Genomic DNA, 27,205 nt, shown 5'->3' with positions numbered 1-27,205 from the left:
TGCCGCCTGCAGCCGGCGGCCACGTGCAGTCCCAGGGGCCACGCGCAGGCCGGGCGGCCACGCGCAGGTCCCGGGGCCACGTGCAGGCCCGGAGGCCACGTGCAGGCCCGGAGGCCACACACCAGCCCCGGAGAGGCAGCAGAATGTGGAGCAGAGCCCCGGCCGCACAGGCCAAAACATTTTTTTCGAAGACCTACTTTCTACTGGGGCCCTTTACCTCACTCTCCATTGTCCTGCACTGCTCCTGGCTTTGGGATTGAAATATGTAATACAGTCCCCATCTTTGGATTGTAGGCAATGTATGGAAGTTCAAAATTTTCTTTAATCAGTCAATAATCTTTGGTCTATGGAATAATACTGCCAACTAGATTAACAGGAAAAAAGGCATACACATTGATTTAATGTGACTTATGTACACAAGAATCCAGCAAATATGATACTGAATGAAAGGCCAGATGACAATAAAGGTTTTTGTATAGGAAAAAAAAATAGACTGGGTCTTAAGCGATGAATGGATGAGGAGAGATGTAAAACTTGTCTTGTTTTTCTACGTCAGGTGTCAGAACTTAAATCTCTTCTTTTCTGCAGTATGTGGGTTTCCTCAGCAGACAAGGAGAGCTCAGTGAAAGCCTGCTTGCATCTGCTGTTTACTGATCCAAATAGATGTACATCTCCTTTACAAAAGGGTAGCTTTTTAGAGCCAATCCTGGGCCTGCAACCTCTCTAAATCATCCTCTAAATAGTTGGAATATACTAGAGAATGAATGGTGTTTTGGGTGGCATTTTGGCATTTCTCCCACTGTAGGAGGCAAGAGTACTCAGAAGGTTCTAAGTGTATTTGTGAGAAGTCCATCCCCATAGCAGGGGTAGGGGTGTGCATGGCTGATCTGATACTCTTCCTCTGACTCTGTTCCCTCCTCATCCCTGCAAAGAAGCCACAGCTCATCAGAGGCAGACTATATTTGAGCATCCTCCCTCTTTTTTTCCTCCTGTATTCATCCCTCTACCTTATGCTTTGTTGGTACGTGGTCTGGTCTGCCACTCGCACTCTGCAGTCTCTCCTCTGACTTCCAATCTCTTTCCCACCTCCTCAAAGTGCTTTTGATCTGTCTCAGCCTCTTCAACCACCTTAAGACATTTGCTGTTTCCCACTTTCTCCCAGTATTGCCCTGTTAATGGTGCCAGCAATCTGCCTTTTACCCTGGTTGAAAATTTTGAATAATGTCATTTCCAGGGTTTAATCATGCTGAAAGTCTGGTCGTCTCTTTGCAATCTTTCTTTAATAGATCATTTCCTTTTTATTCCCATAGTTCTCTCCCTGGCTCTCTCATTTTTATGTTTGGAAATTGGCTCTAATGTTCCTTTCTAGTTTTCTTGCTCATGATTCCCTTATGCAAATCATCTCCTTGTATTGGATCGGACTTCTTGGCATCCCCTGCATGGACCTTCTGATCTCCTTCTGATCTCCTTCTCCTTGCCCTTCCTGTCTCTAAAATGCTGTGCCCCTTCTCCTGCTGCCTTTTAAGGTCCTGCTTCAGTCACACGTTTCCCACTAACCCAGCCCTCTAACTGCTCAGAGCGGATCCCCATTCCCGGGCTGTGGTCTTCCGGTTATATGTCCGCATGCTTCCTGTCGGTTGATCGTACACCCTGGGAAAGTGGAGACCGTGTTGTTTATTTTTGAGTGTGTGCTGTTGAACGCTAACACACTGCTCTCCTTAAAGCAGGACAAACATCTTTCTGAATGAATGGATGAACTTGGAGATGATAACATGCTAGACTAGATAAGACACACAAGATACAGGACTGTGCTGTTCAGTACAGAGGCCACCTGTGGAGATTTCATCTCATTTTTCTGAGTTCTAGAAGTCTTATGTTTTTTTTTTTTTTCCAGCCGGAGGTTAGGGGAACAGGTGCTGCGAAATCTGGAGGACAGCAAGTATGAACTTGTCAGAGGAGAGAGCCTTCAGTGGGAGTTGGGAGGTTGGGGCTTCTGAGCGAGTCCCTTGAACACTCTGGCCTTCGGTTCCTCCAGTTTTTACAACTGGAGATTCATAAAGACTTCTTTATTTTCCTTTCCTCATACTTTATTTTCCTCGTAAGGTTTTATTCAATGGAGGATTCTTTAATGTCTTTCAAGGTTAACTTTTAAGGAAATGTACTTGTTCTTGAGGGGTCTCTGGGGATGGGATATGTAGGCGGCAAGAGCAGATACCCGAGACTTCTGGGGAAAAACCAATAGACATATGTCTTGGAGCAAGTTCCTACATTTAGCCACCAGATGGCAGTCTTCTCCCGACCAATTCACTGCTGGTCTACCGAGGACCAGCCTAAAGAGAAAACAAAACCTTGAGAGTTCTGAACTCATTTTCCTTGGGGGGGAAAAATTTCAGATATACTTTAAGTTTTCAAAAATGGGCATTTTTTTTTCAGATTTACTTTAAGTTTTCTAAAATGGGCGTTTAGTCAGAGTTTAGGGCCTAGCAGAACTCAGGAAAGTGGTTTTCCTTGAGGAATAGATCACAGATTATTAAGTGACCCTTTTCAAATATCTAAAGATTCCAACCACTCATAAAACTTATTAATGAATTTTCCTGGTTTTCAACAAATGAATGCTAGATACATTTTATTGTATCAAGCTCCAGCCCCTTCTTTGACAACAACATTCCAGGACTTTCCCTGACAGTCAGTCAGAATTTGGCAACTGGAACTTTGTTTTTTGTTCTTTGCTGTAGGGCAAATGTGCTCCCTAGAGAAGGAGATAGAGAGGGAAAGTGAGAAATCACCTCCAGGGGAAATGGCTGCTCCACAATCCTTTCTCCTTCATTCTCCTCTCCAGATTTTGGGCAAGCATGCACACATGCCCTGCAAATCTTTCTTGCTATGGGTCCAAGGCTTAAACTGCACAGTTGACCACATGAGATCCAGCTGCCCTATCCACCATACCATGTGGCTGACCTAGCAATTGGAATTTTTTACCATAAAATATTATAATATTTTTGATATAATCAGTTTGTTTTCTTAATTTGCCAGAGGGTACATGAGCTTCTAAGGGTTGGGGTTGGAGTGGTAGGCAAGTGAGAAAGCAATCATGCTGCAATCCTATTTCTCCCTCCTTTTAGGATTTTGGGCACACTTGTACACAAACCTGGGTGTTTCTCAAGCTGCCAGTCAGACTTGAACCCTCAGTAGGCCATGGATTCAGCCTCTTTAACCACCAGGCTACCAGCTAGCCCGGTAGGTTTTGTTTTGTTTTTAGAGAGATTTTTGCTATGGGTGTGTGCATTTGCTGGAGAGACAGAAAGCAAGAAACCACCCCCTCAGGATCTTGGGCATGCATGCACATACTCCTGGTTTGAGTTTTAAGCTGCAGGATCCAGGACTCAAACTGTGGTCAACTATGTGAAGTCCAGCGATATAATCATTGTGCTATTTGCTGGTCTCTGTTTTTGTATTTTTAATCAACCTACCACTTAATTGTCTTGGAAATAGAGCGACATGGATGGGGTGGCTCTTTGGACTGACCTTACCTTTGTGTATGAGAGGATGTTTCCCATTATATGCAAATATTTTCAGCATTTTCTGTTACTGAGAAAAATGCTGTGCTTCTCAGATTTACAATATAATATCTCCTTATATTTCTATGGTGTTAAAGTTTTAGAAGTATTTTCTCATACATTATTGTCTTACTGGGGTCCCTCAACATGGGAAGCATGGCTTAGTTTGGAAATGTGGTTCCTTGACCTAAGCCTCTATTTTCCCTGGGAATATTTTCAGTTTACAAAACTGTTTTTTCCTAGATTACTAAAATTGAAACTGGAGTTGGGGGCAGTGGCTATAGATCAAGTCCAATATCTATTAGCTTTTTAAAACAGAACGCTAAGTAGCCTCTAGCCCTCTTATTTCACAAATAGGGAAATTAGAACATTGTGGGGGCCTGTAAGTGGCGTGGTGGTTGAGGGACTGGACTCCCACATGGCTGACCATAGTTTGAGATCCAGACCTGGTAGCTTCCTTTCTCTCTCTCTCATAAGTAATTGTATTATTAAAAAAATAATGATAACATAAATTAAATGAAAAATAAATAATTCCTTTTAAAGGCATAGTGAGACCAGCAGGTGGTGTAACACTGGACTCTCACATGTATTATTAAAAATAATAATAACAGGGGACCAGCAGTTAGCGTAATGGCTATGTCGCTGGACTCCCACGTAGTTGACCGCGGTTCACATCCTGGACCCGGTGACTTAAAACTCACGCCGGGCGCGTGTGCGTGTGTGCCCAAGATCCTGAGAGGAGAATGGAGGAGAAGGGATTGCAGTGTGGCCATCCCCCTGGGGGGTGATTTCTCGCTTTCTGACTGTCTGTCTCTCTCTGTCTGTCTGGCGAGCACATGCGCCGTATAGCAAAAACCTCTAAAAAAATAACATAAATAAAATTAAAAATAAATAATTCTTTAAAAAAAAAAGGCATTATGAGACCAGCAGGTGGTGTAACACTGAACTCCACATGATTGAGTGAGGTTTGAGTCTTGGACCTAGTGACTTGAAACTCATACTGGGTGTATGTGTGTGCATGCCTCAAATCCGGAGAGGAGAATGGAGCAGAAGAGACTGTGGAGTGGACATCCCCTCCCGGGGCTTGGGGGGTTATTTCTCACTGTCTGTCTCTGTCTCTCCAGTGAGTGCATGAGCTCTATGGCAAAAATCTCTTTTAAAAAATTGTGAAGCTTTAGGCACAATTTAGGTTAATCAATTACATTTTCTTCATCTTCTACTGTATATCATACTCTGCTGGATGTCACAATTCAGTCTATACTCTGTTTCCCAGTCACACTGGGTCCATTTTTTTTTTTTTTAAGTTTATTCCTTTCTCATTAGTTGAAGGAGGGACATTCCTCCTACAGGATCTTGACACACTGAGATCCTCCCTCCAGCCAGACGGGATCTGTTATGCCCATATGCCCATGGGTATGTCTGGTGGGTTCAGGTTTACCTGGGATCTGAACTCAGGGCCTTTCCTTATGCGTCTAGCATTGCATGACGATATCCCACTGCCTAAGCTACTGTAGCTGGACCATACTGGGCTGTTTCTGACTATAGATTACAATTCAGAGGCTCTTGTCCAATTGAGAAATATTATCTGACGTAAAAAAATAAGTGTAATTCTAAAAGCCTTTTAGTAAAGTAATATAAATAGCAAATCTCTCTCCTGAGATGAAACTGTAGTAACATTACTTTTTCTAAAATTCTTGTAAAAAATTGTTAACGAAGGGATTGATATAGCTTGCTTTTATATCTGATTATTTTAAGACTTACAGTGCACTATTTTAAAGATTTTGTGCAATCTTGCAGGAAATTCCAGGACCGGGTAATGTATCATGAAATATTTATGTAGCATTGGTAGTGTGTGCAGCATTTCATAGAAAAGGTAGTCCATAGAGGACTCGCAAATTGCTGAGAAGGATGTGGATTTGGCCCTTGCGCAGAGCTTGGGGAGGAAGGTGATCTCAGGGGCAGCCATGTATCTGCAACTTAAATCAGTTATGTTAACCAGGGAGGAACTTGTTATTTTAATTTTGGAAAATATTTTCTTCACATTGATGGAAATTTCCTTAACCTTAGATTTTATTTTCTTAGAGTCTCTGTTACAAATTAGGAGGAAGGGAAAAAAATTGAAGACTTGGTTTGATATTACATGTTTCAAGAAGAATTCTTGTTTTTAATTTAAATAAAATTGACTTTATAAATTCTGAAAAAGAAAAAAAATGGCAAAGAACAATCTTTAACAGATACTTGCTGATGTTTTTATCTTTGGCACAATCCAGACAGAGATGCCAAAAAAAACCCCACAAAAAACCTCTTTCACTTTATCATTGAATTATTTTTATGGTAGATTTTATGCTCTTCATGTTAAGCTATGTTATAAGCTATTTAGAAATTGTGGTCTTTTTTCATATCTGAATTAATGTTCGATTCAAATATGCCTTTCATCATAAAATGAGTATAGTAAGTCTGTGTGTATCGTTTGTCAAATTTCAGATATGAAATTAGAGTAAAACTCCATAGTAATTTAAATTACAGCAGTTAAAATCATCTGTTTAGTCTTATAGTCTGCAAACTGATCAATTTATTGTAGAATATCCTTTTCTTAATTTTATTCTGTAGTGAGCAGTATTCTCTTCATCAATATTAAAATATTTAGCACTGACCTTCAAGTGACTTATGGTTTCTTGGGGAAGATGACATGTCTCATGAGGGAAAGATAGCTAAACTTCAAACGAATGATACTATTAAATAAATGATGGGGGGTTTCAGGGGTAGGAGGGGTTACGTTGGGCTGGGGTAACAGGGAAGGGAATAGGAAAGGGAATGGCTGGATTGGGAAAATCAAGAAAGAGGGTGCAGTCAGACTGCCTGGTTTCAAATCTGTATTCTGCCACTTTTTAACTGTGTGAGCTCGTGCAAGTGATTTAATCTTTCTATAAAATACAGATAACGACAATATCCTAGGGTCTGTATGAGGATTGGGGGCAGAGGAGCACAGGTCCTGAGGAAGAGGTTCTATTGGGGCTGGGGCCCCAGCAGCTGCAGGGGCACGGTGGTCAGAGACGCTGATGATGTCGCGTGCACATGTGCACTGGGCCCTGAAGAGTGAGGTCATGCCAGAAGCTGTGTGGAGGCAGATTGCTTAAATGTCTCAGAGTGGGACTGCAGGCAGCCAAGAGCCACTGGTGGATCTCGAGGTGGAAAACAGCATACCTAAGATGGTCTGCTCCTTAAAAGAAATCTTCACAAGAGTAGTTCTTTTCCTTTTCTCTTTCTTTCTACCGAAATGAAGACCCAGTGTCTGAATTAGGCCAACTTCAAATCTGTCATTTTCTTAGATCTTCTGAATAGATTAGTGGTTTGCTAAGATTTCCTTGTAGGTATTCACCATCTATTCCATTCTCTAATTTTCTTACTGTGTTCACCAAACAACTGGGTCGTGAGTTACAGTGAGAGGCAGCAGCGCAGATTATGAGCACAGATTCTGGAGTCAGAGCACCTGTGTTCGAGTCCCAGCGTTCCACTGCCCAGCTGCAGCATGTTAAAGCACTTGACACAGTCCTTCTACGTGCCTCAGTGCCCGCGTTTGTAAGGTGGAGAAAGTACTAAAACCTGCTCCATAGGGTTGCTGTAAGGATCAATTAATTATAGAACAATGCACGGCATATGTAGTAAGGCCTAGAAAAATGCTAGTAAGGAAATAAAAATAAAGCTGCTAGCCTCTGTTTTGGTAAGGGAGCCCTAAGAAAAGTGAATGAGGGTGGTAGGTGGTGTGGTGGTTAAAGGTGCTGAATTCCCACAGTCCTGGACCTGATGCTTGCTTTCTTGCTTTCCTTTTCTATTCCCTGTCTCTGGTCAAATTAAAAAAATAATAATGATGGGACCAGCAGTTGGCGTAATAGCTATGTCACTGGACTCCCATGCAGTTGACCGCAGTTCAAGTCCCGGACCCAGTGTCTTATATTCACGCTGGGCACGTGTGTGTGTGTGGGGTTGTGTGTGGCTTAAACTCACGCCAGGCGCGTGTGCATGTGTGCCCAAGATCCCAAGAGAAGAATGGAGGAGAAGGGATTGTGGCATGGCCATACCCCCCAAGGGGGTGATTACTTGAGAGACAGAGCAATAGAAAGCAAGAGGTCACCCCCTCGGGGGGGTGATGGTCACGCCGCAATCCCTTCTCCTCCATTCTCCTCTTGGGATCTTGGGCACGCACACACATGTGCCCGGCATGAGTTTAAGCCACTGGGTCCAGGACTCAAACCGCGGTCAGCTACATGGGAGTCCAGCGACATAGCCATTTTGCTAACTACTGGTCCCAATAAATAATTCTTTTTTAAAAAGAAAAGTGAACGAAGTCTCTACTGCCTTGGAGACTCGCACTCTGAAAAGTTTGTTTAACTGGCAGGTAATTAAAAACGGTCTACATAGGCCAGCTCCCCAGTGCAGCAGTGATACACTGCTCAAGAGAAGCTGGATCCCACATGGTGACCATGGTTTGAATCCTGACTGAGTCAGCCTGGAAACATGCTGGGCATGCGCACAAGTGCCCACTAGCTGACAGGGCTGGAGAAAGGGGGATTGTGGCATGACCAGACCCTGTGGTTGGTGCCGATCTCTGTCATATACCTGTGTGCATACATGCTTTATCATGAATAAAGTAAAACAGTCCTGCAGAGAATTAAATTGGGTGATATATTGAAGTGACTGTGGGGGCTTGCTTAGATCTAGAGGCTAGGGATGGTCTGTAAGGATAGACTGTGCTCTCGACACGCTGGGAGGTCCTCTCCCTCCCCAGGACACCCACGCTTGGGTCCCACACTTCTACTGCACAAGCTCAGACAGGCACTAACAAACATTGAAGTTACATTTCTATTTGTTTTTGCAGAGTGTTAAGTCTTAGAGGCAATGGCTCAGGATTAAAGACATCCTCACCACAGTGGATGTGCTACCATTCTGTTTCATCACCATCTCTTTACTGGCTTGTTCCTCTTGGGGCCAGCAGGTGGTGTGGTGGTTTGGGGTGCTGGACTTCCATGTGGCTGACCTTGGTTTGAGTCCTGGACCTGGCATCTTGTTTTCTCACTCTCTCTCTCATACTTTGTTACTCTCTGGTCAAATTAAAATAAAGTTAAATAAAATAATTCTTAAAAAAAAAAGATTGTTCATCTAAAGAGAAAGGATGCTGTTTCTAATTGGCCATCAAGTTAATCACTTAGCCAAACATATACTTTGAATACTGAGAATATGCAAAATCTCCTATTCTAATGTTAACAAATTGAATTTGAATATGTAAGAAATCAGTTAGGTTTCTACCTGTGCTGGTCAGTTACTTAATTTTGGAAACATTCTTTACATGATTTTTTTTCAAAATCAAAATCTCTCTCTTGGGACCAGCAGATGGCGTAATGGTTACATTGCTGGACTCCCACATGGCAGTCTGTGGTTTGAGTTCCAGACCGGGTGGCTTGAAACTCAGGCCACATGTGTGTGCGTGGGTGCCCAAAATCCTGAGAAGAGAATGGAGGAGAAGGGATTGCAGCATGGCCATTCCCTGGGGTGGGGTGGGGTGTGGGATGGGGTGATTTCTCACTTTGTCTCTCCTGCAAGTGCAGGCACCCTGTAGCAAAAGCCTCCTGTTTTTTGTTTTTGTTTTTGTTTTTGTTTTTTTTTAAAAAAAACCTCTTATAATGATCCATTTTCTCATTAAAGTACAACACATTTCAATTCTGTTATCCAAGTAAATAAAATCTATATAACATCTATGAACAAGAATTCAAAGTGAAAAGCAAAGAATTAATTGACTACTTCGTTCTTTTCTCCTGCTTCAGGTGTCAGGGCAGTCAGTGACGTTAGGGTAATGAAAGAGGACAGTCAGAACATTTGGATTCCTGTCCTGGCTCTTGTTTCTGATCAGCATCATGAACTCTCAGATTCTGTAACAGCTCTAGACTTTTAAAAATGAGTGACCTCGGGACCAGCAGTTCGCGTAATGGCTATGTCGCTGGATTCCCATGTAGTTGACCGCGGTTCGAGTCCTGAACCCGGTGGCTTAAACTCACACCAGGCGCGTATGCGTGTGTGCCCAAGATCCCGGGAGGAGAATGGAGGAGAAGGGATTGCGGCGTGGCCATCCCCCCCCGGGGGGTGATTTCTCGCTTTCTGTCTCTATGTCTCTCTGTGTCTCTCTGGTGAGCGCACACGCCCTATAGCAAAAACCTCTCTTAAAAAAAAAAAAGAGTGATCTCCAAACAAAGAGGTGGTCCCTGTTCTCTATGGTGGTATTTCTGAGAATTTCTCAAGACTCTGAAGATCTACAGAGGTCGTCTGGAGTTGCTGACCTCGGAGTAGTGATGGAAAAGGGGAGATGCATTCTGGAGCTGAAGATGGACTGATGTTTTCCCGAATTTTCCAGGGATTACGGGATGGCTCATTAGCATACATGTCCTTCTGGGGCTCATGGGCTCTCAGGGTGTGTCAGATCCGTTTCCTTGGCATGCTTACTTCCTCTACATAGGGGCCATGTGTGACTGCCCCAGCTCTGGCTTCCCACCACTTCTCATTTGAGGTAACCAGAAAAGGTTAGAATTCAATGTACTTCTGGCTTCCCACCACTTCTCATTTGAGGTAAGAAAAGGTTAGAATTCAATGTACCATTTCAAAATTCCAAGTGGAAGAGGGTCTGGTTGGGCTAGCCTGTGACGTGGGTCCCGAGGTGTCCGATTTGTCCCTGTGGTCCGTTCAGTTGACTCTGGGAGGTGCAGGGCTACCTGATACAAACTGGTGACTGGAGGGAGGGGCTGTCTCATGGAGGAGGGGGCATGAGTAGGAAGAAAAAATAATTATAAGCAGAAATAATTGGCCTTCCGGAGGACTCTTGTCAAGATACCCTTGAGGATAGAGTTAGCAAAAGATGGATTGGATGATAATATAATTAGGTGGATTCCTAAGTTATTGAACAAGCAGGCCCAAGGAGTGTCGACAGATGGCTTTTTGCTGGCTTGGAGCAATATCACTAGGACCATGCTGTAAGTCTCCATCGTTAATGTTGTCTTGTTCAAAACTTTTTATCAAAACTTGGATGAAGGCATAGACGGCATCCTTATCAGATGTAGTGAAAGTACAAAATAGGAAGAACATAGCTAGTGTGATCGGAACAGAGTCAAGATTCGAAATGATCTTGACAGCTGGAACGCTGGGCCAAAACCAAGCTGAAACTTAACAAGAGTAAACATGAAGTTCTACGTTTGGGATGGAAAATCAATTACACATACTCCTAATGGAGGAGATTTGTCCTGGCCATAGTTTGTGAGGAGGTCTTTGCATTTCACTCAGCCTTGTTTGTGTGATTTGATGATCTGATGTGCTGTGAAGAAGCATTCACTTAGTTTCAGACGTAATGGACGTAAGCCATCCAGGTCAGCTGATAGAATGACTTCATTGACCACAACTGAGGGGTGCTTTTCTGTTGGACATTGGGTTATTTACCTACTTGTTCAGTTTACTTATTTTGTGTGTGGGTGTGAGAGAGCAAGCAAGAAGGGGAGCAACCCCAATAAGGGTCTTTTTTTTTTTTTTCTGAGAGAGATTTTTGCTATGGGTACGTGCACTTGCTAGAGAGAGAGAGAGAGAGAGAGAGAGAGAGAGAGAGACAGACAGACAGAAAGTGAGATATCACTCCCACCCCCGCCCCGAGGGCATGGTCACGTGACAATCTCTTCTTCTCCATTTTCCTCCTGGGACCTTGGGACACACGCACATGTGCCTGGCATGAGTTTTAAGCCACCAGGTCTGGGTCTTGAACCACAGTTGACTATGTGGGAGTCCAGCGATGCATCCATCATGCCATCTGCTGGTCCTGCCAATAGGGTCTTGATGCTGCAGTCCACTCCCAGCCTTCTACCAGCTCCAGATCATGGGCAGCATGGGACTGGTGTATTCTGGATATGGATTGGAACATTCCCTTGTGGGATTGCCTCGCCGAATGAACTGTTCTACCACCATACCACTGTTTGGTTCCTGGACACTTTATTTTTGGAAGGATACCAGCAGGTAATCAGTATGGCCAGTTATGGGAAATATATCCTGGAAGTGAGCAAACTTGATAGGTCAGGGGATGGGATGGTCAACTATAATAACGTTTGAAGGCTATAACTGGCAGAGAGTCGGTGTGGCCTTGTTCTGGGTTGTGCAGAGGCTGGAACTAAGACCTGTAAGTGGTTACTCATGGAACTGATTGGGTTGATACTAGTAGAGAAGAATTTTGCAGCACTTGGAACTGTAAGAACTTGAAGTGGACTTTCTCTGACCCTTGAGCTGAGTGTGTGCCTGTTAGGATTCCTGCAATGGGCAGGAGGTCTGACAAAATGATCTCTAGGGTCCCTTTCAACTCTGGAAATCCAGATTTCTGGAGAAAGAAAAAAACATTTATTTTAATTTGATGATTGCACTTGAAAGGCACTACAGAGTGAAGAACTGTAATACATGTACTAGGAAGAATAAGCAGAAATCAGTCTGTGTCTGAAAAACCAATGAAGTTAAGAGGGTTTTCTAGGCATAGACAGCTAACGGATAAAGCACAGGTACAGACCTCAGTCTCCGTCTCCAGCAGTCGCTCCTACAGAATCTGCTTTTTCACTTGGTGGCTCTGCTTTTCTTGATAACCATGGAGTGGTGTATGAGGAGCTTTGTCTGCTGTTTCTATGGCTGTTCCTGTTCCCAATCACACCTACACATAGCAGTTGGTGTTAAGGCCCTTGCACGCTAGCCCAGGACTACAGTCATTGCTACGGGAAGACTTCTGTGATGCTGTCTACCTTCTTGGTGTTTTGGACAAAGAATTGAACAAAATACGCCAATAGTGCAAGGAAAAGGTAGTTTATGAAGTAAAAGTGAAAGTACACTCCTGAGAGGTAGGAGCGGGCCTGAGCAGGTAGAGTGGCTCCAAAGCCTTCACAGTTTCATTCTGTGGGGTTTATCATTTTTAATCTAGGTCATGTTGGTTGATCATTGGCTGGGCCCGCTGCACTGATTGTTCCCATCTCATTGGCTCTGTCAAATGTGGCTGGACCCACTCATTTCTCATTGGCTATTTCATATGCGGCTGGGGCCCCCGATTTATCTCATTGACTATATTAAATGATGCTTAATCAGCTAGACATCCCCCGCTAATCTCTTACCTACATTACCTAAGGTGGGGAATTTTCTGACTAACTGACTTTTTCTTTTAAATTATTTATTTTATTTTTTTATTTATTCATTTGTTGATTTTTAAAAATTTGATCAGAGAGAGAGAGACAGAGGGTGAGAGTGAGAGAGAGAGGAAGTGAGAAAGCAAGCCACCAGATTCAGGACTTGAACCCAGGTCGGCCATGTGGGAATGTCCAGCGCCTTAACCACCACGCCACGCGCTAGTCCCCTAATTGGGTTTTTCTATCTAGCCACGTGGGCAGTTGCTCCAGCCCCCTTACCTGCTTCCATTTGCTGGTTTTCTTCTGCCTCCTCATCTTGTGAAAAGACGCATTTGTGGGAAATGTATTTCAAGCTCTTGACAGCCAGGGTATGGGCTTTTGATACATGTTCCGTTCAAAGCTGGAGTGGCTGAGGTTTCACTCTTCCCTTACGGTGTCCCACTTCATACCCGCCTTGAAGTGTTTTCTAAGCTGGGTTCTGGTCTTTCTAAGACCAGAAGGCTTCTAGCCTTCTTCACTACATGCTGCCAATGATGGCAGTTTATGAATTTTTTTTTAGGTTTACTATAGGGTGTGTGTGCTTACCAGCATGAGACAGAGAAGAAGAGAGAAAGTGAGAAATCACCCACCGGGGGGGAGAGATGTCACGCTAAAATCCATTCTATATTCTCCTCTGGGGATTTTTGGCATGTATGCATACCTGCCCAGGGTGACTTTCAAGCCACTGAGTCCAGGACTCAAACCACACAGTTGGCCATGTGGGATCCAGCTGCCTTAACCTCCATGCTACCTGCCTGCCCTGAAACACTGACGGCTTTATAAATCAAGTTTTCCATTTCTCTTTTGCTGCTCTAACTAGAAATAGAGTCAGAGTGCTATTTCCGGCAGAAATTTTTCTTTTCTTTTTTTTAAGGGAGATTTTTGCTATAGGGCATGTGCACTTGCCAGAGAGACAGACAGAGACAGAGAGAGAGAAGGTGAGAAATCACTCCCCAGGGGGCATGGCCACGCCACAATCCCTTCTCTATTCTCCTCTTGGGATTTTGAAACTGCTGTCATCTACGTGGAGTCCAGCCGCAGAACCATTATGCCATCTGCTGGTTCTTTGACAGCAATTTTTCTAAAACTTGGATCGTATGACTTTTCCCAATGAAAGCCCTGGATAGTTCTCCTTTGACTTTGGGGAAAACTTCGAGCCCTTCCCTGCCTTTGCAGCCACTGCCCACCGTGCCCTCCGCACTCCAGACTTACACTACGCCAGCTAAGCTAAATCCCTGCACACTCACTACCAACCTCGATTCCGGACTCGCCAGGCTGCACTGCAGACCAACACGCTCAGTTCCCAAACTGGGCACCTGCACTTTTGTTTTTTCTCTAAAAAGTAGAATTGGTCTCTAGTATTATATGAAACCTGAGTTTTAAAAATGTGGACTTGCAGTTTCTCTTGACTGTTCCTACAGGGTGATGGTCAGCTCTGGCCCCGAGATGGGGTCTGTTCTCTCCATAGTGTTCATAGAAAAAGGAAGTGGAAGGGCCATGAAACTTTACCCTCCTGTTTCCCACAAGAGGGCAATATAGTCTCTATCAAAGGAAAAGGGACTGAGACTGCAGAAGCCGCTAGCTTGACTTTGTTACCCTTGGCTCAGTGACGAGTTTGTCTAGGTGCCCACCGGCATTTTGTGTGCTATGTACTACTGCTCTCCACACTTCCACAAACGCCTCTCATTTGGCCTGGTTTCCCTTTGAGATATATATTTTTAAAGTTTGTTTTGTTTGTTTTTTTGCTGTACGGTATGTGCGCTGACCAGAGGGAAAGTGAGAAGTCACTCTTAAGGGGATATGGCCGCGTCGCGATCCTTTCTCTTCCAGTCTCCTCTCAGGATATGGGGCACTCATGCACACATGCCCAGCATGACTTTTAAGCCACCAGGTCTGGAACTTGAACTGCACAGCCAGCCATGTAGGATCCAGTATCTTAATCTCCATGCCACATGCTGGTTATTTATTTGATCTATTGAGAGAGAGTGAGAGACAGGGAGGTATCCCTCCACCACAGGTCCTAATGCCATGATCTTTCTCAGTCTCTGCTAGCCCTGATCGTGGCCGTATGGTCATGCCTGGTAGACCCTGGGATGTGAAGCCAGGGCCATCCTTTGTGGGTCCAGTTGCATTGTTGTCCATCATCTGGCCCTGTCACCAAGATCATTACACAATTCCGCTGAAAGCCAGTTTGGTTGAAATGCATGCCAGAGGGGTCTATGTTTAGCTTCTGGAGCCTTTCAGACTCAGTGGAGTTGTGGAAGTTTGAAGAGGCCAGATGAGATGGATATAGCCTAGCCCACAGATAACAACCTTGCTGTCTAGCATTACCTGGTAGTGCTTCCAGTTGGTGTCAAGTCTTGATTTTTCTGAGCACTTGAGATAGAGCAGTCCACCCTTAGACAGGCTTAATACTAATGAGGTTGACAGAGGCTGTCATGGAAACCAAAATGCCTATTTGTTTGTGTAAGATGAGACATATCTACTGTGGGGCCTTGAAGCTCATTTTTACTGGCCAGAATATACTTTCCTTTTAAAAAAATTATGAATAGAAGTCAAAATATACTTACGATTGCTTATCCTAGAGGAGTGCTGTCATTCGCAATCAGGGACAGGTGGGCGGACTGCCTAGGCCAGGCCTCCTTACTCTAGTCGTGTGGGTTCCTGGAAGCTGCTTCTCTCTCTGTGTCTACCTCCTTCCCCCAATCTGTGGTCCATGTCAGGTTTACCTATCTTTAGATATACCAATGCCACACATTTGATCACAGTCACACATAGTACTTTGCACTTTAGGTCCTGTTTACATCTTATCTATTACAGATAATTTTAATAATTTTAGGCCTATGAATTTGGGGGCAGTTAGGGAGTACAGCCCCTTAGTACCTCTAAATCTGAGAGAACTCCAAAGTTTAATAAAGCAAAACTAGCTCTTGGAACCAGAGGTAGCATGATGGTTGGGATGCTGGACTCCCACATGGCTAACCTTTAATTCCCAGACATGGTGGCTTGCTTTCTCATTTACTCTCTCTCTTTCTCTGGTGAGCTCATGTGCTTTACAGCAAAATTAAAAATAAATAAATAAAATTAAATACATCTTTAAACCAAGTAACCCCTCCTACCCCAAAAAATAGCTCTTAACTGCCAGATGGTGATGCAGCATAGATATGTAAAAACAAAGGCTCCAAATTTTACTTTCTCTGGTTTTCTTCTCTTCTGTTTGCTTGGCTTTGGTCGAAGCAAAACAAATGTCTCCTCTTGACCTCATTTTTTTCCCTCCTACTTAAAAAAAAATCCATTCTTAATACTAGAAAGATTTGAAATGATTGAATAAGAATGTGGAAATAGGGGAAAGAAGTAAGAAAGCAAAAGAGCTGGAATGGTTCACTGATAGTAATAGAATCTTGGGTTGTTTAAATAGGTTTCAGTTGTTTAAAACCTTTTTTTCCCCCTTGTATCAGTTTGGGTTGAATAGCCTAGACATATTCCAAGAGGTAACACTAATACCAAATTGGATACATACATGCGTATGAATTTTGCTTTTGTCCCTAGTTTCCACTAATTTGCCTGTAGTCAGAAAAGATGTTGGGTCTTAACAACTTAGGACTTAGCTCTGAGCTCACAAGAAACCTGAGTGCTTATGGAACACATTTGCTACTTTTTATTTGTATGCTCATTGTGGTTTGGGGGAATCTCCATGTGATCCAGGTCTCTCATTTTTTTTGTTTGTTTGTTGGCTTGTTTGTTTGTTTTGGGGGAAGAGAGGTTTTTGCTATAGGGCATGTGCACGTTAGAAAGAGACAGAAAGCAAAATATCGCCCTATAGGGGGGATGGTCACAGCACAATCCCTTCTCCTCCATTCTCCTCTCGGAGTCTTGGGCACACACGCACATGCGCCTGGCATGAGTTTAAGCCACCAGGTCTGGGACTCGAACTGTGGTCGACTACATGGGAGTCCAGTGACACAGCCATTATGCCAGCTGCTGGTCCCCGGGTCTCTCATCTTTAGTCATGTTTGGTTAAAGTCACCCATGACTGGGCTAGCAGGTGGCATGGTGATTAAAGCACTGACTCCCATATGGCTCACCATGGTTTGAGTCATGGACCTGGTGGCTTGTTTTATCACTTTCTTTCTGCCTCTGACTCTCTCTGGTGAATGCACATGCCCTATAGCAAATTTTAAAAAATAATTAAAAAATTAAAAATAAAAACAAAAAAACCCATGACTCTGGAGTTCCCAATGCAAGGATGAAATGGTACATGAATATTTGGTGATATTGTGGTCATGCCCATCCCTGTCATTTTTATCAGAAAGAGTGGCAATGGGCTCAAATGCCTCTTTAGATAGTTTGACAGGATTTGGAGAAATAAAATATTAGGTCTTTGGGAAAGTCATGATATATCTTCCTATGCAAAATGTGTCATGACTTTCTCGATGACCCAGTAGTTAGAAAATGAGTTATTTGGGACTGAAATGCAGTCTGTCACGTATTGTAATGCCTTTTTAGTGCTCTGAACTTGGATTAGGTACATGGCACTATAGAAGGCATTTTATTTTTAGGTAGTTTAAGATCTGTGGGGACCAGTGGTTGGCGTAATGGCTATGTTGCTGGACTCCCATGTAGTCAACTATGGTTCGAGTCCCAGACCCGGTGGCTTAAACTCATGCCAGGCGCATGTGTGTGCGTGCCCAAGATCCTAAGAGGAGAATGGAGGAGAAGGAATTGCAGCGTGGCCATCCCCCCTGGGGGGTGATTTTTCACTTTCTGTCTCTCTGTCTCTCTCTGTCTTTCTGGTGAGCGCACATGCCCTATAGCAAAAACCTCTAAAAAAAAATAAGATCTATGCAACTGAAACATACAGAACAATGCAGGACACCATAGTGCAGTGAGGAAGTTAGAGACATGAGGTTAGGTCTGTATTTTCTTGTTAACCTTTCTGAGCCTTAATTCCTTAATATGCAAAATGGAGATATTATAAAGACTATATGAGGCAATGTATGTGGAGCACTTAGCCTAGAGCCTGGCATATGGTTAAATGTTCAATATTTGGTAGTAATCATAGTGATAGGGTCTAATAAAAATATTTTCTTTATGCAGTCTTATTGAAAAAGGGTTCCCATCCTCACTGCCCCTGTTAATCAGGTTGAAAGAAAATTTCCTAAAATACTAGGATATACCTTCTTGATTTCTTTTATAAACTTTCCCCCGATAACAGAAACATGAACCCGTTGATTCCACTTTGTTTTTTAAGAGAAATTTTTGCTATAGGACACATGTACTCACCAGAGAGAGAGAGACAAAGAGACAGAAAGTGAGAAATCACTCCCCCCAGGGGGTTGGACATGCTGCAGTCCCTTCTCCTCCATTCTTCTCTTGGGATTTTGGGCACACATGCACACACGTGTGCCTGGCATGAGTTTCATGCCACTGGATCTGGGACTTGAACCACAGTCAACTATGTGGAAGCCCAGTGACATAATCATTGTGCCAGCTGATGGTCCCCATCCTCTTTTAAAAAGAATGATTCAACATTTATTTTTGCACAATGTGCTTCCTTGTAATTACTCTTTTTAGACTCCTGGTTTTTTTTTCCCCAAAATAAGCTGCTTTCTATTCTGTGAAGTCAACTAACCGAACAGCATAGGCACTCATCACTTCATGACCAAGAGCCATTCCTGTAACTGGGTCATTAAGTGAACTGATCCGGAAGTAAGGAGCTTAAAGGCGGGATGTTTTGTGGTGTGTTGTGGCACTGTAGGGTATGTATTGTTCAATAGATATCACGAGACACTAGAATAATGTAATTCTATCCATACAAAAAACATATATTAGGTAAGTGCCACGAAGCGACAAGCACACTACAACATGGTGATATAAATCCAGCACAATCATGTTTATTCTAAATCCTGCTATGAATGCACAATTGAGTACATATTTATAAACAAAACATGCAGGCTTACCTGATTGTGGACACCGTGTAGTGAATACTAACCAACTGTGGGAATGAGACAGACTGGGGATGGCAATTCTCATGCAGGAGAACTGGTCATGAGGCCCAGTGGTTGTTAAACAGATGGGTCATTAAGTGAGGAGTGACTATATGCGTAAAGGAGTCAAGAGTATCAAAGAGCCTATACTCAGAGGCTGGGGCTGGGGGAGGGAGCAGGAGCAGCAGGTGATGTGGTGAAGGCGCTGAACTCCCACGTGGCCAACCGTAGTTCAAGTCCTGGAATTGGCAGCTTGCTTTCTCACTTTCCTTCTCTCTCTGTCTCTCTTGTGAGCACGTGCGCCCCATAGTAAACTTAAAAATAATAAATCAAATAATTACTTAAAAAAAAAAAAAAGAGCCTGTACTAAGGCCTCTGAAGCAGCTTCAGTGTTTTGGGTGTTAAGAGTCCTTTTGCTCCTAACCATTTGGGACAGGTTCTGAAAGACTGGAGTTTCTAGAAGTGTGGAACCTAGTTACATAGGGTGCTAGTTTAATAGGACAGAAGTATAAAGAGACAGTGTGTAGCCCAGGAATCGTCTTTATGGTCTATCGAAAGTGAGGCTGGTATAAAGACTGATTCAGAAACAGGCAGGAAATGTGGGGTCCCGGTCTGTTAATGTGGCCGTGACCATGAGCCAGGGCTACTCCTCTGCAGTGTGTGCCCTGGGTTGTTGAGGGAGGGATGGACTCTCTTGGGAGGAGTCAGGTGCAGGATGAGTGAACATGAGCCTAAGAGGGCCTAGCTTGATGGGAGGATGTGAGTTTTTGTTTCTCTTTTCGTTCTTTCTTTCTTTCTTTTTTTTTTTTTAAACAGGTATTATTTCTAAGTAATAAAAACAATAACAACAATAATAATGGATCCCCCCTCTTCAAAGGGTGAATATTGTCTTTGAAATGATAGAAATTTCATGAGCAAAGGAAACTCTGACTGGCTTTGGTAGTGAAAGAGTATAAGAATGTCAGGATTTCTCACAGCTGTTTTAGTAGGCAGAGGGCCTCCACTTGGGGAATAACACCACAAGAAATCTCAATTTTCCCTGATGTTTGTTCCATTTCATTCTGTGTCGCCTCCTCGCTCAGATTTAAATACCAAATTGTGTCTATTACTTCACAGTTTCCACCTGGGGTCTCAGGAGTTTGCACAGGGCCAAGAAAGCATCTGCAGTTTCCCCTTTTTTGCCACATCTTATAACTCGGGGGCTTCTTTTTGAGCTGTTTATGTCATCATCACTATATCTTTGGGTATTCCTAGTTGAGTTTTCAGTTTCAACTGAAGCTGTAATCTCAGAAGTGGCGGGACTCCCCATGCTCAAAACCAACATCATCTTGGCAAGTTTTCTGCTGTGATGTCGGGGGCAACTTCAGTTTTGAAACTTCCTTACCTTTCTCAGCTCTGCTGAGTTTTTTTTCCTTTAATTTTTAAAATTGGCATTTTTTTTTTAAAGTATGTAAATATTTTTTTCTACAGATGCTGAATATAGAAAATAACTTTAACATAATCTTGTTGGCGGCATTCTCTTTCTGTCTCTTTTTTTTTTTTTTGAAAATTTGCCAGAGGGTGTGTGCATTTGCCAGAGAAAGAGAGAGAGAGAGAGAGAGAGAGAGAGGAGAAGGAAAAGTGAGAAAGCACCCCCCATGGAGATGGCATGTTGCAATCCCTTCTCCATCTCTCTTTCCTCTTGAGATTTTTTAAAAAGTAATTATTTTATCTTTATTTTATTTTAATTTGACCAGAGAGGAACACATAGAGAGAAAGTGAGAAAGCAAGCCAAAAGTTCTGGGACTCGAATTGTGGTTGGCTATGTGGGAGTCCAGTGCCCTTAACCACCATGCTACCTGCTAGCACCCCTCTTGGGATTTTGAGCTCTCATGCACACATGGTTTTCAAGCTGCAATTTTGGGATTTGAACTTCTCTGTCGGCCTTGCAGAGAAGGATACTGGGTTTGGTATCTAGCATTCTAGCATAATCAATCAACTCCAACTACGGCAAGCTCCCCCATCCCCAATTTCTAATTCACAGTGGGATTCAAAGTAACTTTCTGCCCCTTCCATAAGCCCCCCAGTTGGATTTGTGAGACTAAAGGTCAGTCCAATCTGAATGGTCATATTGTTTAGATATCAAATGAGAGTTATGTTAACTCAAAGGAACGTCCATTGTGATTTGACACTACAGTTTATAGTCTTTTCTAAATTGAACATTTAGATCAGGGATTGGTAAACTTTTCTGTAAAAAAACAAATTGTAAATATTTTTCAATTTGTGAACTGTATCCCTGTGTTGAAATTACTCAACTCTGCGTTTAAGTAGGCATAGATAATTTATAGAAGGAAGAGCAATGCTGTGTTTCAATGAAACTTATCACACCGAAATTTGAATTACATATGATTTTCATGTGTCATGAAATATAATTCATGTTGATTTTAAAAACTATTTTAAGACCTTCCACCATGGGATGACAGCAAGAAGGCTCTTGAAGGATGGGGGCCCCTTGACCCTGGACTTCCCAGTCTCCCAAACAATTGAAGAAGGTCTGATTAGTAGTCTAGAACAACAGGATAAGGGGAATGGTAACAGAAGCTGAGAAACATCCAACAAAATCTGACTAAGAATAGACCTATTTTCTCAAACATTTCCAAAATGAAAACAAAAATTATCTACAAAAGAGAGCAGCAAAGTAATGCTTTTCTTTAAAGTTCCCAAGTCTCCCGTAATATTCATAAAAGTGAATTTTAAAATCTATGAACAGTTTATTCTTGGAGCAGCAGGATGTAATTTATATTTTTATCATATTGTCAGAGAAAGAGAACTTAGAATGGTCTTTGTCCAATAGTCTATAAGATGTCTTGCATACGTTTGTTACTCAAATATTGATCTCCACTTCTGTTTTGTTACCTGCATTATGAGAAGAGCACCTTATATGACAAGATACAAAATTTGGCTATTAAAATAATGAACAAATTACATAATACATACACACAAAACTATTTTAAAATGTTCAAAGTATTCATAGCTCATAAACTACAAAAACAAGTGTTCAATTCAACTGAATTTGACCCAAGGGCTCTAATTTACTGACTCTTAATTTAGATGATTATTATAGAAATAAATCCTAAGCAAAGAAAGTACTATTTTGATGTTCTAAGTAGAAATTGCTTACCTAGAGTGTGATTAGAATGGGATGGAAGAAAGAAGAACCTAGGGCCAGCAGGTGGCATGGCAGTTAAGGCATTGGATGAATCACAACAAATAAATGGTAAATACATGAATAAATGTTAAAAAAAGAAACTACATTTTTAGGAGAATTGAATCCAACTTAGTTTTGTCACCATAAATTCTAAAATGCTTATAAACATATCACCAGATTAAGAAAATGTTCATATTATTTGAGAGGAGCTTTCTGTGTGTGTTCTAGAGGGTGTGTGTGCTTATGACAGAGAGAACGAGGAGAGGAGAAAGCATCCCCCCACGGGGAAGGATCTCATTGCAATCCCCTTTCCTCTATCTCTCTCTTTTTAGGATTTTGGACATGCACACACATGTGCCTTGCATGTGTTCAAGCCACTCGGTCTGGGATTCAAATAGTGTGGTTGGCCATGTGGGATCCAGCCTCCTTAACCACCAGGCCATGAAGCCAGCCCCTTTTAGATTTTTGAATGTGAAAATTATATATAATAAAATTTATCATTTTACCTAATTTTTAAATGTACAGTTCACTGATATCAAGACATTTATAATGCAGTACAATTATTACTGCTGCCCATTTTGAGAATTTTTTATTTTCTCAGATAAAAATTACTTGTTAGGTCCAGCAGGTGGTTAAGGCACTGGACTCCCACATGGTTGATTGTGGTTCAAGTCCTGGACCTGGAGCCTGGCTTTCTCTTTCTCTCTGGTAAACACATATACCCTATAGCAATTGAAAACTCTACCTGTTAGGGACCAGCACATGGTGTAGTGGTTACATGACTGGACTCCCATATAGTTGACTATGGTTTGATTCCCAGACCTGGTGACTTCAAACACACTCTGGGCACCTGTGTGTGCATGCCCAAAATCCCTAGAGGAGAATGGAGGAGAAGGGATTGTTGTGTGGCCATCCCCCCCGGGAAGTAATTTTTCTCTATCTCTCTGGTGAGTGCACACACCTTATAGCAAAAAAAAAAATCTCTCTCTTTTTTTTTTTTTTGCTATAGATTTGTATTTTATTCCTATTTAAAAAAACCTCTCTTAAAAAAAAAAAAACAAAACCCTCTGCCTGTAAAATGCTATCTCCCATGACCCTGTTTTTCTAGCCCCTGAACTTCTGTTGTACTTTGTCTCTCTGAGTAAGCCTCTTGTAGACACTTCATATATCTAGTCATACACGTTTATTCTGTCGTGTTTGGCTTATTTTGCTTAGCATGATGTCTTCAAGGTTCTTCCATGTTGTAGCTCAGTGGCTCCTCACTTACCAACCTACCCATTTAATAGCCACTTGGACTTACAACTAACTGTCTAGCACTGGGAATCCCCTTTCTTATTCTTTACCTTGTTCCTGCAATTGGTTAGTATTCACTATGCGAAGCATTTATAATCATGCAAGACTACATATTTCATTTATAAATTTGTACTTATTGTGCACCTGTAATATTCAGGATAAACAAAAACAATTACACCAGATTTATATCATTGTGGTTTATCTCATCGTCCTGTGGCACATATTCAATGTACACTTTTTGTATGGATAGAACTACATTATTCTACTGTGGTGCCACGTGATAGCTATTGAAAAGTACATACCCTAATGGAGCCACAGTACACTGTGTGACGTCTACCTTTAAGCTCTTGCTTGTCAAGCAATTTGCTAAATGACCTAGTTGTAGGAATGGAACTCAGTGGTTAAGTGAGGTGTGTCTGTGTATTTGAACCTTGCTTCTTTTTCTGGGGTGAGCAATATTTTGTGGTATGTATGTATCACATTTTTCAATTGGTGAACTTTTGCTACTGGACACTGGTGTGCACGTATCTGTTTAAACCTCTGATTTCAGTTCTTATGAGTACACACTGGAAGCAGGATTGTTGGATTACATGTTACTTCTATGTGTAACTTTTTGAGAAACCATTCTACTGTTTTTCAGACTCTGCTTCATTTCATATTCCTACCAGCAGTGCACAAAAGTTCTAACTTCTCCATGTCCTTGCCGAAACTTATTCTTTTCTTTCTGTCTTTTTTGTTTAAACAATAACCATCTAGTATGTATGCAATGTTATCTCACTGTGGTTTTAATTTACATTTACTGTAATGACTATGATGTTGAGTATCTTTTTATATGTTTATTGGCCATTTGTGTATCTCATCAGAAAAATGTCTATTGAAGTCCTTTGCCATTAAAAATATTTTTCTCATTTGTTTTTGAGTTGTAGGAATTCTTAAGTATTTTGAATATTAATTCCTTTTCAGGTCAATGATTTAAAATAATTTATCCCATTCTATGATTTTTTTCTTCTTCTCTTCTTTCTAATGTGCTTTAACATGCAACAGTTCTTAATTTTAATAAATTCAATTTTCTTTTCCTTTTGTCTGTACTTTTGGTGTTATAACCAAGGAGTTATTGTAAAATTCAATATTGTGAAGTTTTCCCCATATGTTTTAAGAGTTTTTAGTTTTAGTTCTTAAACTTAGGCCTTTGATTCAATAAGAAAAGAAGGGAATTGACGAAGCAAGTGTGGCGCAATCTGGAAAACTGTGAGGGATGGTCATTTGGCACGGTCTCTTTATTTTACTATTTGCATGGCTTTCCTTATTATCAAATATCTTTCTGATTTTAAGGTCATTGTTATTTTGGTTAATTACACATTTTCTCCTTATTTATGATATTATGACCTTTTGCAACATATAACTGTATTATGCTCTTTTTTTTAAGATAGAAAAAGAATCTGTTTATGTTCCTTGTTTCTAAAAGTTTCACTCTCGCTTAAAGTGTTCTAGCCTCTAGAAATATGTTGGTTCTTATCTACTAATGGTTCATTTGTGTCTTTTAAAATCCAATCTTTTAGGGCCAGCAGGGATGCTTATGGTTCCAGACTCCCACACGATTGATGTGGTTCGAGTCCTAGTCTCAGACTTGGCAGCTTAAGAATCATGCTGGACATGTGAGGGTATGTTTTTAAAATCCCAGGAGGAGAATGGAAAAGGGATTGTGGTATGGCCAATCCCCCTGAGGGGTGATTTTTCACTTTCCATCTCAATGTCTTTGTCTTCTTGAGTGTATGTGCTATATGACAAAAATTATAAAAAAAAAATCCAGTCTTTCAAAACTTCAGAATTCACAGAAAAAGGGACCTAAAAGACTTTAGGGTAGCCCTTTCTTTTGAAGATGACAGAACTGGGTCCCCAAAGGAAGACCCCATACAAAAATATAAAATATAAGTTATGTATATATATATATATATACACACACATATATATGTATATATAATTTCTTTTTTCATAAAAAATTATATTTACTTAGAAGCATTCAGAATGTCAACAAAACAGCTGCAACTGTTTTCTTTCTTTCTTTCTTTTTTTTTTTTTTGCAAATACAGAGTGGTATTCAATTAACAGAACAATTATTTCGTATAAGCTGCATCAGAGACAACTGAAGATGAAAAAACTACCATCCCCATATATAACTAATCTGTGCTGTGCAGCAACAAGAACCTGCTTTAAATTTCCATTCCAATTTATAGTCCCCATACTGTACCAGGCAAGGTTAGTGGCTATTGAAAATACCACCAGGACAGGGCTATCTAAAGACACATTCAGTATATAAAAAAAGACTGTACAGTTTAAAAACAAATCTTACACAGCCTTAGATTTCAATCCTTTTCTTTACAAGAAGTGAATTGTGTACATGGGGGTTAAATGCTTTATAGACAAGGAAAAAAAAAAACTGCGCTAGAACCAACTTATTTATCATCTTCATCTTCATCCTCTTCATTTTCCTTCCTCATCCCATCTTCCTCCTCCTCCTTTCTCTTGCTCTTTTCAGCCTCGCCAACTCCCTTTTTTGCTGCATCAGGCTTTGCTTCAGCTCGGTATGCAGCAATATCCTTTTCATATTTTTCCTTCAGCTTAGCAGCCTTCTTTTCATAAGGCTGTTTACCATCTGCAGCAGTGTTATTCCACAGCTCTCCCAGTCTCTTTGCAACATCACCAATGGATAGCCCAGGATGTTCTCCTTTGATTTTTGGGCAATATTCAGAACAGAACAAGAAAAAGGCTGAAGGAGGCCTCTTGGGTGCATTGGGATCCTTGAATTTCTTTTTTGTTTCTTTTTTAGGAGGGATATCGGTTTTCATGTCTCTTTCATAAGAGGCCTTGTCCGCCTTTGCCCTATCTTCAAACTTCCCTTTCTCTTTAGCAGACATGGCCTTCCACTTCTCTGAGCACTTCTTAGGAAACTCCGAGAAGCTGACTGAAGCATCTGGGTGCTGCTTCTTGTGCTCCTCCTGGAAAGTTTGCACAAAGAATGCATATGATGACATTATGCTTCTCCGCTTCTTAGGATCTCCTTTGCCCATGTTCAGTTATCTTTCCTCCGTGAAGCACAGAGTCGCCCAGTGCCCATCCGGCTCTCACTTGCCCTGGTGTTGTGTCTATGGAGCTCAGTGTACTTCCAATGTGCAGTAGTTTCTAATCCTGAATGATTTGGGGGAGCTCTGAGAAAACTGTAGATTCTGTGAGCAGTTTATCAGGCCTGGGATAGGATGTGATCCCAGTGGTGACTAGGATGTAGCCAGGGCTAGGAGCCATCAGTATGAACAAGGCTAGGAAAGGGCAGGAACATTCCTCTATGCCCTTTCCTACCAGCCAGAAGAGCATCCCGCTGTGAGGATAGACGACTTGGACTCACAAGGTCTAGTCAGTAGGCTTACATGACCTGGGCTGAACAGGCAACTTAACTCTGCTGGACCTCTTTATCCTTAAACTTGAGGCTGAATTCCAGCCACTGGTAAACTCCCTGACTTAGTCACTCCACAAACAGGACTTTGGCTGATGCCACTTCCAGCCTGGGAGATGTTGATCACTAGAAGTGAGGGGATTAATGTGGAGTAGCTGCGTATACCAAAGGAGGAGATGTTTGTATGTCTGCATTAGATTAATTAAATTTTAGACAAATTGCTCAAGGCACCTAAGTACAAATTCCCAGACTCTCTTTTGGGGGTGGTTGGGAGGTATGGGAAAAGAGAAGTTAGTTTGATTGATTTATGATTATATTTATGTAAATTAGCACAAGCAGCAGAAATGTAGTTACTTTCTACATTTCAAAAAGAAAATCTCAATGTCTTCCTGGATAGTTTAGTGGAACTGTGACCTTGACATATTTAATAAAATTAGACATTGTACAATGAGCTTTTCTTTTGAGGCTTTTAAGAATGTTCGAACATGCCTTGTTAGCTCAGTAACAAGCCAAAT

General features: G+C 41.8%; 1 protein-coding gene and 1 pseudogene across 1 annotated transcript in view; one reads left to right on the top strand and one right to left on the bottom strand.

Annotated features, from left to right (window-relative positions):
* The window catches only part of LOC102468603 (stabilizer of axonemal microtubules 1-like), an 88,864-nt gene that overhangs the window by 2,556 nt on the left and 59,103 nt on the right, over nucleotides 1-27,205 (top strand). The window lies entirely within an intron of this gene.
* LOC106733695 (high mobility group protein B1 pseudogene) lies at nucleotides 25,696-26,310 on the bottom strand (annotated as a pseudogene).

The sequence above is a fragment of the Tupaia chinensis genome, unplaced genomic scaffold, assembly GCF_000334495.1.
Source record: "Tupaia chinensis unplaced genomic scaffold, TupChi_1.0 Scaffold144392_1, whole genome shotgun sequence".
In the NCBI taxonomy this organism is placed as follows: Eukaryota; Metazoa; Chordata; class Mammalia; order Scandentia; family Tupaiidae; genus Tupaia; species Tupaia belangeri.
The sequence above is the reverse complement of the archived record's forward strand: the minus strand, read 5'-3'. Positions and strand labels throughout refer to the sequence as shown.